The following is a 15,131-nucleotide window of genomic DNA, read 5'->3' as shown; positions in this document are numbered from 1 at the left end:
GGGGCCAGATGAGTTTGACACCCTGATCTAGTCCAGGGGGGTGTGCTGAGCTGAAAGTAAAGTGGGGTTTTTTTCCACATCTGTCAGCAACCACCATCAAAAAGATTTTTCCTGATATCCAGTCTAAACCTACTTTGCTGAAAATTCAGTCAGGTCCACATCATGCTGACTGCAAGGAGAGAAAAGGCATTCTCCCTCTTCTTTATGGCAACCCTTCAGATATTTGAAGACTACTATCACGTCCTCCTCTTAATCATCTTTTCTGCAAACTGAACATGCCTATTTCCTTCGTATGACTTGTATTCCAAATCCTTTATCCCTTTTGTCACCTGCCTCTGGAGTCTAACTTCTCCATGTTCTTTTTAAAATGTAGAGTCCCAAATGGTACACAATACTTTAGATGAGGCCTATGACCAAGAAAAAGGTCACTATCACCTCCTGTGTCTCGTACCTAATACTCCTATTGATGAAGCTCTATGCATCTGTATCCCACTGCGAGCTCACACTGAGTTTGTGATCTGCCAAGATTCCTAGATCCTTTAGCCATCCAGCCAGTTGTCCCCATTTTGATTATTCTTTCTGAGGTGCAGCACCTTCTATTTATCAGCACTTAAATTCATCCTGTTAGCTCCAGCCCAGCTTTCCAGTCTGACAAATCCCTGTGAATTGTGCTCCTGTCTTCCAGTGTGTTTGCAATGCTTCTCCATTTTATGTCATCCAGATATTTGCTCAAGAAGCTCGCTCTTCCAGCATCCAAATAATTAACTGAATAGCACTAGGCCCAGGACAGAACCCCGTGGGACTCCATTCAAAACTTCTTACCATTTTAACAAGGCTCTATCAATCTATCAGTACAGGCCTATAGTCCTATAGGGAAGTACTGGGCCAGAGCATTACCTGTCGCCCTTGCTCTGCTCTCTTCCTGTCCAGTGTCACACATTCTGAGGGCTTTGATGGGTCACTCTAACTCCCTGAAATTCTGCTGTGAATGCATAGCCATGCGTGGCCTTCATCAGACATTAAAAAACCTTATACTTTTTAAATGTCCTCTTAAGGAGATAGTTCAACAGTCAACATCATTATTAGCAACAAGCTAAATCCCCAGCACTCAGTGTGCTTCACAAATGTAAAATGCAATGAAAAATGCAAGTATTACTTAAAATCACAGAACAAAATACTACATTTAGTTTTATTTCCTCTCACCTCTCATTACAACTTATTATACAGTTTTAAGTCAGCTTTTTTGAAGTTTCAAGAGGGGGAGCTAGTTAGCTGATAGATTTAAGTTGTTTCTAAAAACTTCTCTCACAGTAACCCATAGCTTTAAGATTTTAGGTGAAGCAGAAGGAAATCAGAGTTCACAGCTACAAAGTCATCTCTGTGAATGCTTTTTATGGCATTTCTACTCCTGCCTTCCTCATAAACCTGACTATTTGAAGCTATCTCATAGACACAGCATGAAAAATGATTATGCCTTGACAAGCAAACATACAGAATTTTTAATCATGAAATTCTCACAAATGAGCTTGTGAAAACCTTGCGAATGCATACAGTTAAGTCAATTTAATCGAAACTGCAGGAATTTAAACTCACGTGCAGAATATCAGGTATACCACTGATTAAAGTCCTTGCCCTAAAGACATTAAGTAGCAAAGGATTACTTCATTGGAGCACCAGGAAAGTTAGGCTGCATGCATCTTTGTATGTGAGAAATCTTGTTTGTGGTTAAAAAGGTGAAATTTACATAATAGTGTTTAAGAAAATGGGAAATTAGGATTAGGTGAAAGGTTGGACCGATTCTTTTTAAATGGAACAGAAAGTAATTTTTCACAGCTCTTGCTCTCGTTGAATTCTAGAACAAAGATCAAACATACTCCCTTTGTGTGGTTTATCTGTTCATTCTCTATTCTTCCTTGGTTATAAACTCCCCACCCACACACACACCTGTGTGCATGTCTGCCCTGGAAGTGTATGTAGCAGTCATGACTCTGCTCCTCCCTAGGCAAACATTTGCTGAACTGTAGAGCAGTCTAAAAAGAAATTTTGTAACTCCAGTAAAAAATACCTTATGAAATGGTACCAAATGTTTCAGGTAAGATCATTGCTGTACTGTTGAAATACAATATCTGCAGTTTTATAGAATACTAAATAAAATGGCAATTTATTTGACAAAACTAACAGTTACTTCAGCAACTGGAGATATTTGGTGGGCTACAGCCATTGGGATTCTTTTGTACCATCTGGCTGTATCCAGTGAGGTAGTACAAATTATTTCCACAAGCCCTGCTTCCCACAAAACTCTCACTACAACAAATATGGCAAAATTGGAGCTATTATATACCAAGCAATTTCCTATAGTACACATATGTGTCTCTTGCTCAAGATGCCCAAAATCAATCTGATTTCTCGTTCTAAGAGTAAAGTGGATAAATTAGATACCAGTACATGGTACCTGTTGCTAAATGCAGACTCAAATCCCCACGTTTTTCTTTTTGTTACCCTCTTCCATGTGCCAAATAATTCTTAATGGACAGCAGAATCTGTTAATCTGAAGCAAGCATCACATCATGGTACTATTGTAAATATCCCTTCGCTCTTCCATAGGTCAAATTTCTAGTCAATGGTTGAAAAGAGTAGGTATCACTTTAAGTGGTATTGATACTCACCAAGTTTCTAAACCATCTGTTAAAAGCCATACAATTTACAGGTTTTTTTTGAAGTAGATGAAAGCTTGGTTCTACTGAAGTCAGTGGGATTTTCTTATTCAGGGTATGCCTACTGAGATATTTAAAGGAAGCCTATAGGATCCTTCTTAACCTGGCACACCCCTCCATGAGACCCAATGTACCATTTATGCCTTTTCATATACACCAAAGCCATCCATATTATAGTTCTTATTTCTGGAGTATGACACTAAGAAATATCTCAAGTTACCTTGTGAGCCCTACTAGGGATGAATCTCTCACTCCTGAAGACTTGTCTCTACTAAGGCAAAGAGAGAAGTGGAGTGAAGAAACACCAGAAGTCAACAACAGAAAATTATGGGATTGCTGATAGTGGACTTCTGCTTCAGGCCTGCAATGTGAGGGTGAATTCTAGGTACGTTTGAAAAATGGAAGAGGTAGAAAGTCAACCTCAACTCCTAAGTTCAACAGAACTTCCAGGGTTAGGCTGGGGGTTGATTTTAGGAGAGACAATTAATGCAACTACTTCTTGACTCCAGTCTGAGTCATTGGGTTTTTCAGGAATTAGGACCATGCAAAATAGGAAAAGCCATCAAGTTTCAGGAGTTCCTGCTTGTATTGTAAAATACTGCTGCATTTAAGAGATTTGATACTTTGGAATGTAATTTGGATTTTTTAAAGAAAGGTAGAGATATCATAGTGTTGGTGTTGGGTAAATTAGACAAATGTAAAGAAATTACTCAAATTAGGAGAGAAATCACTGGACCTACCTCCCATTCTAATTTGAGCTAATTCAGTTGTCTTTAACATCCATGTATTTAAGCTATTCAATTTAATTAATATGCATTTAGGGTATTCTATTTAATATTGTCTAATATTGTTATTAGAGGTCCAATGGAGGTGCATGTTTATCTGTTTAAATTATTTAAAATGTTCTACTTCAAAAATAAGCATACAAATATTGTTTATTACATTGCACGAGTTGTGGCTCTTTGAGATGTGTGGTCAAAATGGTTCCCATTCCTGGTGTATGTGTTCCCCACATGAACAAGGTGAGATTATTTTGGCCAAGTAATGTTCATAAAAATTAGTCCAGTATGCTAGGTGTCCTTGTGCCTCAGTAACAAAGGTCATGAAGGGCAGAACCAATCAACTGTCATTCAATTACTTCACCAAAACAAGCTCCTAGAGGAGAAGGATTCACTGGTAGTGGGAAAGATGAGTGGGCTGTAGAAACCATGTGGATAACACATTTTGGAGAACCACAGTTACTATAAGTAATTATTCCTTTGTCTTTGAATGATTGTCCACACATATTCCACTTTTGGAACTCATTTCTGGTATTAGGAGTTCTGTTAAACAGGCAGATCATGTGTCACCATAGATGTGCTGTTATAATTGCTAAGCCCTTGATGAATATTCTTGAGGCTTAGAAAGGCTGTTATCCCATACTAGTAATGAGGTGTTCCTACAGGAATCTGAGATATCTGATGTGGGCTGCAAGGAGAGATATGTGGAAATGTATGTTTTGCAAGTCAAGATTCACAAACCACTCTTGAATATCTGATAAGGAAATTATGGAGGATAGAGTCACTAATCTGACTTCAGAATAGTAGAAGGTCCAAAACTCTTTCCTTTTTGGGAGAATAAAATTAAGAAGAAACTAATAGGAAAAACTCCCCCTGCTCCTATTCTCAAAGAAATAGAAAAGTTGGGTTGGGAGGGACCTCAACAAACCATCTAGTTAATCCACTGCTCGAAGGCAGGATCATCCCTATCTAACCCATCCTATACAAGTGCTTGCCTAACCAAATCTTAAAAAACTGGGAACAACCCACACATACAACTATGAGGTAAAATGTCTGAAACATCAAACTATCCTTTTAGTTGCCATAGATTGAGATAGATTGAGAAAATTATCTATGTCCTGCCCCTGCAGGAACACACAGTAATTTGTCAATATACACTCAAGCGATTGAAGGAAGAGGACCATGCTGTCTCCAGCTTCCTCTTCCTTGCTCCTCCTCTCCCAAACCACAATCAAAAAACACCCCAAAAAACCTACAGCCCATACTAATCTGATTGTGGGGTACAACTCTGTCCTGATCTCAAATGTGTGATCAGTCTAACCCTAAGGTGTGCTAGCCAGGAACATCTAGGTTTTAAGTCCCATTAATGGCATCTCTATTCCTGATTCTAGTTGTGGAATGGAATCTACTTCTTGCTTTAAAAGTATTTCATAAGAATGGTCCCCAGAAAGGAAAAATGAGGGAAAGAAATGAGAAAAATGTCCTGAAGCTTTGTTCAGAAGCTCCTCTGGTATGAGGCAATCTCAGTCCATCTTCTCAAAAATAAAAGAGGTAAGCTCCAAAGAAGCGGTATGTAAAAAGGAAAAGATCCTTAAAGGATTCGGTCTTGACACTGGCTCTCTGAAATTCCAGATTAGAAAGCAGCAGATGAAGAGGTAGAGGGTTATGCCTGGAAGAATCTCTATTTCTTTCTTGGAAGCTTTGAAGTCCTTTGCAGCTGCAGTCCTTCTGCCAACATCAGGCTTGCATCCTTCTCACCACCAGACAAGACAGGTAAATACAAGGAATACAGAGCCCTTTAAGAAGCTGAGCATCTCATCCATCTCACTGATGGGTGTTAGGCCATTCCATAGTCATTACTTCCTTCTGACACATTTGGTACTGGTGAGCTGCAGAGAGAAAGAAAGTAAAATGGTAGATGGATCACTATCTGGACATCTGATCCACAGTGCAATTCTCAAGTTCTTACTCAAGAATAAATCCACTGGGGTTAAATATAAATCATATCATCTTTTATCATCGTATTATTGTTCGTGTGATAAAAATATGTAAACTGTCTGTAGTATTTAAGTCTCTCTGACTGTATATTTATTTCTTGATATGAAGATTTTTCAGTAGCATTTTGTACTGTTTTCTTTTTTTCCCATTTAGGTTCTGTGGCTCTTACAATTATATCAGAGTGAGGCCATCAGCTGAACAGCAGTAAGCTTGCTAGCTAAAACCCACAAGCTTTATAGGACTTGTTTACCAGACTCGTGAATTCTGGCAAAAAGGCAGCTGTAGATTTTCAATTAAATTATCAGAATTGCACAAAGCCTTAATACCTGACCTGAACTCCAAGTTAGCAGGAAAATTACCATGTTCTGTTTTAATTACTTACCTCTCAGCTATTAGTACAATCAGGTAAGAGTAATTGCCCAAAATTCCTATGGCCTTTATTCCCTCCTCCTGTGGTAAAACTTTCACAAACAGGTTCAAAGTTTCCCCACTTTCATTATACGATAGATGGGATTTGCCTACTCAAAGAAAAGGCCATGAGGCCTACCTAGAAAACCTTATAGATCTCCAGTTCTTGACACAGATCCCAGGAGATTATAAAGAACCGATACCTCTGCCACAGCTCTGTGCCCCTGGCAGCCTCCTTCTGCTCCTTGGATCTGTCCCCTGAGATGAACTGCCATGGTCTTGGGGATCTTCCCATATAAATGAAACACTAACCTGGAAATGGCTCTATATGTCTCAGGCATATTTTCTTTTCTTTATATTCTACATAGGTCCAGAGCAGGAATGATGCTTGCCTATGCCTATTCCCATCCCTCTTCTTCTCCTGTCTAGTCACCATCCCAAGCCATCCCTTAACCTACAGGTAGGTCATTGAGGCTCCAAGGGACTGGTTATTGAAGAAGCATACTAGTTCATTTTCATGTTGAGATCCTCCCTAGTGGGAGCATAGTACCTCTCTCTATTATATTTATGATTCAAACTCAGTGACCTGGAAGAGGTAAGTGGAAAAGCAAGCCCTTGAACATACACCAGGCAATGCTGACATGGCTGTAACAGCCCTGAAAAGCAGTCATAAAATAACTTTTGTACACAAGAGTTTTAAAGGCAACTGGCAATACCTCCAAAATCATTCTCAGGTACTGTACCAACATTTCCAACTGCTTGGGTGGCATTGCTTTAATTGCCAGCTGGCATTAGAACTACATACACAAAATGTGTCTTATGACTGCCTGTCAGTGATGTCATAGCTACGTCAATAGTGCCCAGTAAATACACAAGGTCTGACTTTTATCCTTATTCCTTTATAATTTCCATTATATAATAGCCAATAGAATCTCCAGGCCTTGCATTTCTAAGGGAATTAATGAACTTCTTGAGCAGCTAAAGTCAATCGGCTCCTGGCTTCATGCCCCGCAACACCCTGAGTCCTTTCATCCTCTGATAGGTGGAAACAGCTTCCACCCAAATTGCGCAGGTTGTTGTGTCTGTTGCCTAATTAAAGTTCAAGCTAAATGCCCTAAGTGAAATTTCCTTAGAGCAGCTCTACATTCAAGGAAATATTACGGAAAAGTAAAGCAAGGATTTTTCCCCACTCTGAGTTTCCAATAAGGGAAATGGGAAATGTCCTTGAGAAAGTTAGTTTGTTGGAATCTTCACATTTAAAATTTTAAGTGACCTCACTGTGACAAAAACCCACTTATTTTCTTCAGTGAAGTGTGGGATTAAAACAGTCATGTTCACAATCCCTCCTCACAGACAGTATACACAGACTAGAATCTGGAAAGGCAATAGTAAAACCCCAGAATGAAAAAATGCACTCACTAACTGAAGTGCTGAATGACTCTCTATGGTAGCAGAAAGCAACATATTCCGTTTCTTTTACTGCCAAAAATATGTACATAAAAGCAATGGGACTGGCATGCTGCTTCAACACAGTTAAGGGGAAAAGATCTGTAATCCCTTCATTCTCAAGATTACCTTTTGTCCTGCGTCTCACGGCGTCAGGTAGAATCAGGATGTGTTATAGGTTCCCATACCATGGTGAGCTTATGGGGGTGAGAGGTTCAAGCTTGAAATTCACTCTGACTTACTTTCCAGGATGTAGAAATCCCATTGTCACTGGCAGCAACTGTAAAGCAGAGGAAAACATGAAGCATTATAACACCACAGGTCTTTCAGAAGCGGACTGAATATATTATAATGTAAAAAGGCAGCTGGGAAATGTATTAACCATTATATCAGAAAATTGAGAATGCCAATTTTAAAGGTTGGGGAGGGTTGTTTGTTGGGTTGGGAGCTGATTGTTGGTTTGTTTGGGGGGTTTTTTTGGGGGGGGGGAGTTTACAGAAAAGAAAGTTTGAAGCTAAGTGCTCACTGGCTGAATCTTTATGAGGAACGAGCAGTGCAGGTCCATACGTTAAGAGAGATTTTGTTCATTTCCCTCCCAAACACCTTCAAGCTCCTAAGAAATATAAAACTAGAGAACGCAAGTATTTTAGATATGGTAATTCATTTCCACTGTGGAGCACTGGGCCAAGTAAGTAAGTACTAATACTGAAATAGATTCTTCAACATCATGTGGTTTCTGATAGTTAAGTATGTTCCCTTTCCTATGCGGTCAATTTTCTGGTTCTGTAATTGGGATGATATTTTATACTCTTTGTGGTTTATGTAGGTATTTAATGACCAGAATCTTGCTTTTAGTGAGCTAAAGCTTTACATTCTGCTATTAGCAAAAGCAGCTGCCATTTTGTGAGGCAGAAGTGAACACAGTATGCATCCCCCTGTCTCGGGGAAATGTTATGTTAGTTCATTAAGAACATAAGCATTGCCATTAATTGGATCAGACCATGGGTTCATCTTGCACAGTATCCTGTGTCACATACTGGCAGAGGGTGGATGCTGAATGGGAGAGTGAACAGGGTATGAACAGGGGGGTTTCCTGTTCCTCTCTGATGTGCAGACTTCAGCATTTAAGGTCTAGGATCTTGCTTCTCAGTTTTTAGTTTCTCTTAATCAAAAATAAAAGTAATTGAGAGGGAAAGTGCATGGTCACTTTTAGCTTATAAGAAAAAAGAACATTTTCCAAAACTGCACTTTCAGGGCTTGATTCAGCAAGCACCTACAGCTGAACACCATCACGTCTTTTACTTCAGGGAATATTACTACCTTCAATGTATCCATGCATGGTAATAAGCTCAATACCAGTGGTGGCCAACTTTTTGGTAGGTGCCACAGGTTAAGCCCTACTGCTTTCCCAAGTGATCCCCACCCTCCAGAAGCTGATGAAGTTTGTACCCCGGTGTGCCAGAATGGTGGTGGGGAGGCTGGTTGCATAGAGTACATGCCACTGAAGGAGGTATCATCACCAAGAGTCAGGTTAATCCTCCTCTGGCCCCACGACTGCTGTAGTTTTGTAGGAGGAAGTAGAATCCAAAGTCCTGAATTCAACCATGGCTGTGGGACCTGGGAGGGTTGAACCTGGCTTTTGGCAGTGGCAGACACCTGAACCTTCTTCTCCCTGTAGTATTATGTCCCAGCTCCGTGCCATGTAGCTGGAGGCTTGAGCCCTACTCCTCCCTTCCTTCCGCCTACATTTCTGAACCTCTGTTTACTGAGCACACAGGGCTCGGACACCACCCACAGAAGCTGCTTGCTCCACTTGTGGCAGGCATGCTGTAGGCTGGCCACCCTGCTCTATACCAAGTAGCAAAAGCACATAGGCATTCAGATTATAGTAGTCTAATGTATACCTTTGGGGATAATGGCGTCTGGTCAATCACAGTATAACAAATGTTCATTTATTTATTCTAGAATAAGCTAATTTAAGGTAATGAGAGTATATCTTCCTTTTGTTTAGCTCAACTTAATATATTCCACACATTTCTCTGACAGGTAGAATGCAATGTTGTAGGGTGACAGCCGTTAACTTACAAAAGAAACCCGTGATTGTAAGAATCACAAGCACTCACAGCAAAAATAGACTTGCTTTTCACTTCTAGTATTGCTAACATATTGTTTTGCTCATGCCCAGGCCTCTCCTTGAGATCTTTACCAGTCACATACAACCTGGAACGTATATGATGAATATTAAGATACACTGGGGAGTTTTTAGCATTGTTGTTGCTCTCTGTTGAGTGTTGGATTTTTTTGGTATGCTGCTGTCTTATCTGACACTTTATATTTCTGAGCAGATGTGGCATAACAATCACAGAGATATAATGACCTACCTGGTATGTTGACAAGCACATGAGAAAATATATCCATAATCAAGTATGATAAACTTATTCTGCATACTAGGTAAACACTGGTATTTTTTTCAGGCTAATAAAAAAAGGTGATTCCAATTTTATTGTAAACTACACCTGGACAGAAAAAAAATCTGACAAAGGTTTTTTCATCACAATTTACTAGTTTGCCAAAATTGAAATGTTTCATGGAAATGATTCAATATGAATCTACTTGCCAGGCAGGTTTCAAAATCTACCTGAAACCTTTCTGGTTTCCTGCCAAATTGCAGGCCCAGATCTTCCACAGACCATCTGGTGAGGTGTTGAGGAGCCCAGGCTTCCATAGATGATGGGGCTTGTTACACATTAATTTTAGGTGGCTCCTGGAGATCTTAACCCCCAGATTGTTCATACATTCAAGCCTGAAATTAGTTTTAAGCACACCTGAGGCTGTTTAAAGTTACACCATTCCAAGGCAGGTTTATCTCGATCTGTTTTACCCAGATTGTGTTCAATCAGTGTGTGGCCCCTCCCCACAGATGAACTGCCCAACTTGCAGTCCTCCAGTATCCCAGGATGAAGTGTCTCCTCCTCCACCCTACTGTTCTGTGTGGACAAACTTTCTACTCTCTGAACTCTACTGCCCAGGGGGTGGCTCTAGCACCAAGCCAACTCCCCCTCCTGCCCTCGGGGATGTGACCTTCCCACCCCTCAGTGGTGGAACCCCATACAACAATTTGCAGAGCATATGCCAGCTAGCCAGGTCACAGGGTGCAGACAGGTCCAGGACTGGGGTTAAGGGGTAAGGGGAGGGAACACAGTAGGGGGCCAGATTGGGTCCCCATGAGCTGGGGTTTCCTTCCTGAGGCAAGGGCACTAGCTCCTCCAAATGCGCCTTCCCTCACTACTCCCACCTCCCAGCCACCCCAGGAAGCAAGACCAGCATCCCCCACATCCCACTCCAAATCCCAAATTATTAAAATTTGAGACCTTCTTTAATTTCACCAGTCCCATGGGACACCCCTGCTCATTATGGGACACGGAGGCCCAGGTGAGGGAGATTCCTTGCCCTCCATGAATGCTGACCTCGTGAAGGAACACCTTGAGAGGCTGGACACCTTTAAGTCAGCTGGCCCTGATAGTCTACACCCCAGAGTACACAAGGAGCTGGCTAGCATCATAGCTCAGCTCCTGGCACGGATCATCAAGAACTCCTGGTGCTCTGGTGAAGTGCCCAAAGATTGGAAGAAGGCCAATGTGGTGCCTATCTTCAAGAAAGGGAGGATAGTGGATCCGGCAAACTACAGGCCCATCAGCCTGACCTCTATCCCGGGGAAGGTCTTGGAAAAGATTATCAAAGAGGCCATCCTTAAGAGACTGGCTGATGGCAACATCCTGAGGGATAGCCAGCATGGGTTTGTTGTGGGTAGGTCTTGCTTGACAAATCTTACTTCCTTTTATGACCAGGTGACCTATCACCTTGACAAGGGGGAAGAGATTGATGTCCTATATCTTGACTTTAAAAAAGCCTTCGATCTGGTATCCCATGATCATCTCTTGGCAAAACTGGCTAACTACGACCTTGGGTCCACCACAATCCACTGGCTGGGGAATTGGCTCTGTGGTCAGACCCAGAGGGTGTTGGTTGATGGAAGTCAATCGTCGTGGTGCCCTGTGACCAGTGGGATCCCTCAAAGCTCTGTCCTTGGACCTATTCTGTTCAACATCTTCATTAACGATGTAGACACTGGTATCAGTAGCAGACTGACCAAGTTCACCGATGATACCAAACTTTGGGGTAAAGCATCCACACCTGAGGACAGGAGGGTGATCCAGGCTGACCTTGACAGGCTCATGAAATGGGCTGATGAAAACTTGATGGTGTTTACCACTGAAAAAAGCAAGGTTCTCCACCTTGCAGCATGCTTTTAGGCTGGGCTGTGCTACACTGGCTAGCACTGTGGATGAAAGGGACTTAGGGGTCATATTTAACCACAAGATGAACATGGGTCTTCAGTGTGATGCTGCTACTAGTAAAGCGAGCAAAATGCTGGCTTGCATCCATAGATGCTTCTCAAGCAAATCCCAGGATATCATTCTTCCATTGTACTCGGCCTTGGTGAGGCCGCAGCTGGATACTGCATCCAGTTTTGGGCTCCACAATTCAAAAAGGATGTGGAGAAGCTTGAGAGTGCAGAGGAGAGCCACGTGCATGGTCAGAGGTCAGGAAAGCAGACCTTATGATGGGAGGCTGAGAGCTATGGGACTCTTCAGCCTGGAAAAGCGCAGGCTCAGGGGTGATCTGATAGCCACCTAAAAATTTATCAGGGGTGTTCACCAGGTTCTGGTGGAATGTTTGTTCATCAGAGTTCCCCAAGGGATGACAAGATCAAATGGTTATAAACTCCTCCAGGACCGTTTCAGGCTGGACATAAGGAAGAACTTCTTTACTGTCCAAGCCCCCGAGGTTTGGAATAGCCTGCCATTGGAGATGGTTCAAGCACCTACTTTGAGCACCTTTAAGAGAAATGTGGATGTTTATCTTGCTGGGATCCTAGGACCCCAGCTTACTTCCTGCCCCTGGGGTAGGGGGCTGGCCTTGATGATCTTCTGAGGTCCCTTCCAGCTCTAATGTCTGTAAAATCTATGAAATGTGCTACTTATTTCTTTTTTTTAATTATTTTTTTAACTTCTTTTTATTTTATCCTCCAGTGGCTGGCTGACTTCCTTTCACCACCTTTCCCCCACCCCCATTTCCTTTCCACCTCCCATTTCATTACCCACCCCATCCCATTAACTCTCTGCCTCCCAGCTTCATATTACCCTCCCTTCCCCTCTCCACCCCCCCATAACCCATGTCTCATACACCCCAACCTAAAGTAGGGATAAAAGCCTGTCCTGGATCACCAGCCCTATAGTGGTAACTCACAGCTATAGATCCTAGTTAGGCTCTGACTCTCCAGCCCTCTAGCAGCATCACAGCTGTGCAGATGGGACACAGTATGAGAAGGTTTTTAGCCTTAAGATGTGCCTGCTCCAAACCTGAGCTAGCACTAACACTGATCAACATTTGAGCAGCTCAAAGTACAACTTGTAACAAGGCCTTACATCCCCAGGAATGTAGATTTCTACCACTGTTAGGACTGCAGATTCTCCACAGCCTGCAGCTCCAAGGCAAGAAGCTAGTCAGACTGCCTCAGATTTGCCCAGAGCTTCCAGACTCCTAAGTTAGCTAGTTACCTGTCTGACTCCTGTAGTATTGCCAACCCCACTGTGACAAAAATCATGAGACAAGCTCTTAAAAATCAGATTAGCACATAAATCATAAGATGATATTTTTGAAGTGTTTGTGTGTGGGAGGGGGCATTATTTGTGAAGGTGTTGGGGGCTATGGATGTGTGTGTGGGGTTTGGAGCCCAGAGAGAGGGGTCCCTACACACCTTGGCAGGATGCGGGATACTGTGGGTCAAGAGTGAGAAACAGCAGCAGACTTGGGCAGGCTGTGGCATCGGAGTTGGGGGCAGACAGACACAGTCACATGGAGACACTGACAGACACACAGAGAGCACCTAGCTGGTAAGTGATTGCCAAAGTGTGATGTCATTGCCGTCTGCCAGGCGGGCAGGGGATGTGCTAGCTGCACAGCACATCCACTGCCTGCCCAGTGGCAGGAGGCACACTGGGGTCGTGCTGCTGAGCTTTTTACCCTGCGGCAAGGCAACAGGGTTCAGAGCCCCAGCCCACAGTGGGAAGCCCACCTCTACCCCCTACCCTGAACCTCTGGATGACACATCCTAGCCCCGGGGCCCCATTCAACCCAGCCCCTATTCCTGCCCCACACCCTCCCTCACCACAGAGCCTCAATCTCCCCCCTGCCCCTTTCCTCTCCCCCCACCCCTTTCCCTCCACTTACCAGCTGGGAAAATCCAGAGAGCTGAGGGTTGAATTGGGAGATCATGAGTTGGAATTAGTTTGACTTTGAAATCCTGAGTCTCACAATGGTTTCGTGACAATTGGCATTACTGTTCCTAAGGTCTTCTAGCTCTTGGGAGTCACCCAGTTCAGTGAAATAGCTGGTTCAGAAATCATGGAGTTGAGAAGAGTTCAGGCTCCCAAGTGCCCAGCTCCTCAGTACCCTGCAAGGCAGGCGAGAAAGGTGTCAACACTCCCAGGTTTCCCAGTTCCCCATCAGTTGAGCAAAATGATCTATCAAAAATTCAGGTCTTCCTGGGTTTCCTGGCTCCCAGGATTGCTGGCAGCTTGTCTGCTGGCCTACAGTGAAGCCTGAGACCCTGTAGTCCCAGCAGCTGAAGATGACATAGTTTTTATCAGTTACCTGCCACTGACTTGTTGTAACTGTAAAACTGACTATGCTTGTTAATTTTATATAGGATAGAAGTTAGTCACAATGTTTAATGCACTATAGAAAAGCACTCAGATACAACAGTCATGAGCATAGTATAAGGAGCTATAAAGAAAGATCGGCAGGAGTTAAATTGACAAAAATCAGGCCCATTTCAGTCAGCAGCTGCCGCTGCTGCCAGGGTCTAGGCTCCTCTGCAGCTGCTAGGTGGGCAACAATATAAGATCATGAGGCACATATTTCATTTTTTCTTTAAGAAATATGAGCTTTCAGTATTTCCAAAATGAAGTATTGCAGTAGTTCAGTTACATGAATATTTGGGGTTTTTGCCTTTAACAATGACAGAATTAATTTCTCAAGGCTAAATGTTAACTTCTGCTGACATACCCTAAATTGAAAAGAATAGAGGGGGAAGTGTGACACACATCTGAAATGACTCTGGAAGAAACTGGTGGCCTGATTGTCATGAAGACATTCTCTATTATTAATTCAAAGATTTCAGAGCAGTTTCTGATGGATCCTAAGCTAATTCTATCTTTTAGACAATTTGTCTTTCAGAAAAAAAATTACTTTCAGAATTTGACAGACATTTCCTGTTTGGAAATATATTACCTTTAAAGATACCTTATATAACTGCTCCAATAATAACTATGTGTAGACTAAATGATTCATAGATGTTAGGGGCTGGAAGGGACCTCACAAGATCATCGAGTCCAGGCGCCCTGCCCTTGGGCAGGAAAGACTGCTGGGGCCAGATGACCCCAAGACTTTTTTTTATCATCAAGACTTTTTTAAAGATCTCCAGGGTAGGTGATTTTACCACCTCTAGGGGGGAGTCTGTTCTAGACCCTAAGCACTTGAATCGATACTCAGAGTAACTTTTAAAAAGTTAACAAGGGGGGTGTCTACACATGCAATTAATGTGAAGCAATAAGCTCCAGCACTTATTGCTCCAGAGTTTATTGTTCCCAGGTGCACCGTTTGAATGTGCGCCCAGGACCACAACACATTGAGTTGGGTCTGAGCAGCCCCAGCTGGGAGG

The 15,131-nt window shown here is 42.6% G+C and overlaps 1 long non-coding RNA gene across 1 annotated transcript; it reads right to left on the bottom strand.

Moving 5' to 3' along the window:
• Nucleotides 1-1,169: 1,169 nt before the first annotated feature.
• LOC109284374 (uncharacterized) lies at nucleotides 1,170-13,855 on the bottom strand. The gene is made up of 3 exons (XR_002091812.2): nucleotides 13,640-13,855; nucleotides 7,475-7,625; nucleotides 1,170-5,382 (listed from the first exon to the last, which is right to left on the bottom strand). It is a non-coding gene; the product is annotated as an uncharacterized LOC109284374 (long non-coding RNA).
• Nucleotides 13,856-15,131: the final 1,276 nt, after the last annotated feature.

The sequence above is a fragment of the Alligator mississippiensis genome, chromosome 1 (genome assembly GCF_030867095.1).
Source record: "Alligator mississippiensis isolate rAllMis1 chromosome 1, rAllMis1, whole genome shotgun sequence".
Taxonomy (NCBI): Eukaryota; Metazoa; Chordata; order Crocodylia; family Alligatoridae; genus Alligator; species Alligator mississippiensis.
This window is presented reverse-complemented; position numbering and strand designations above follow the sequence as displayed.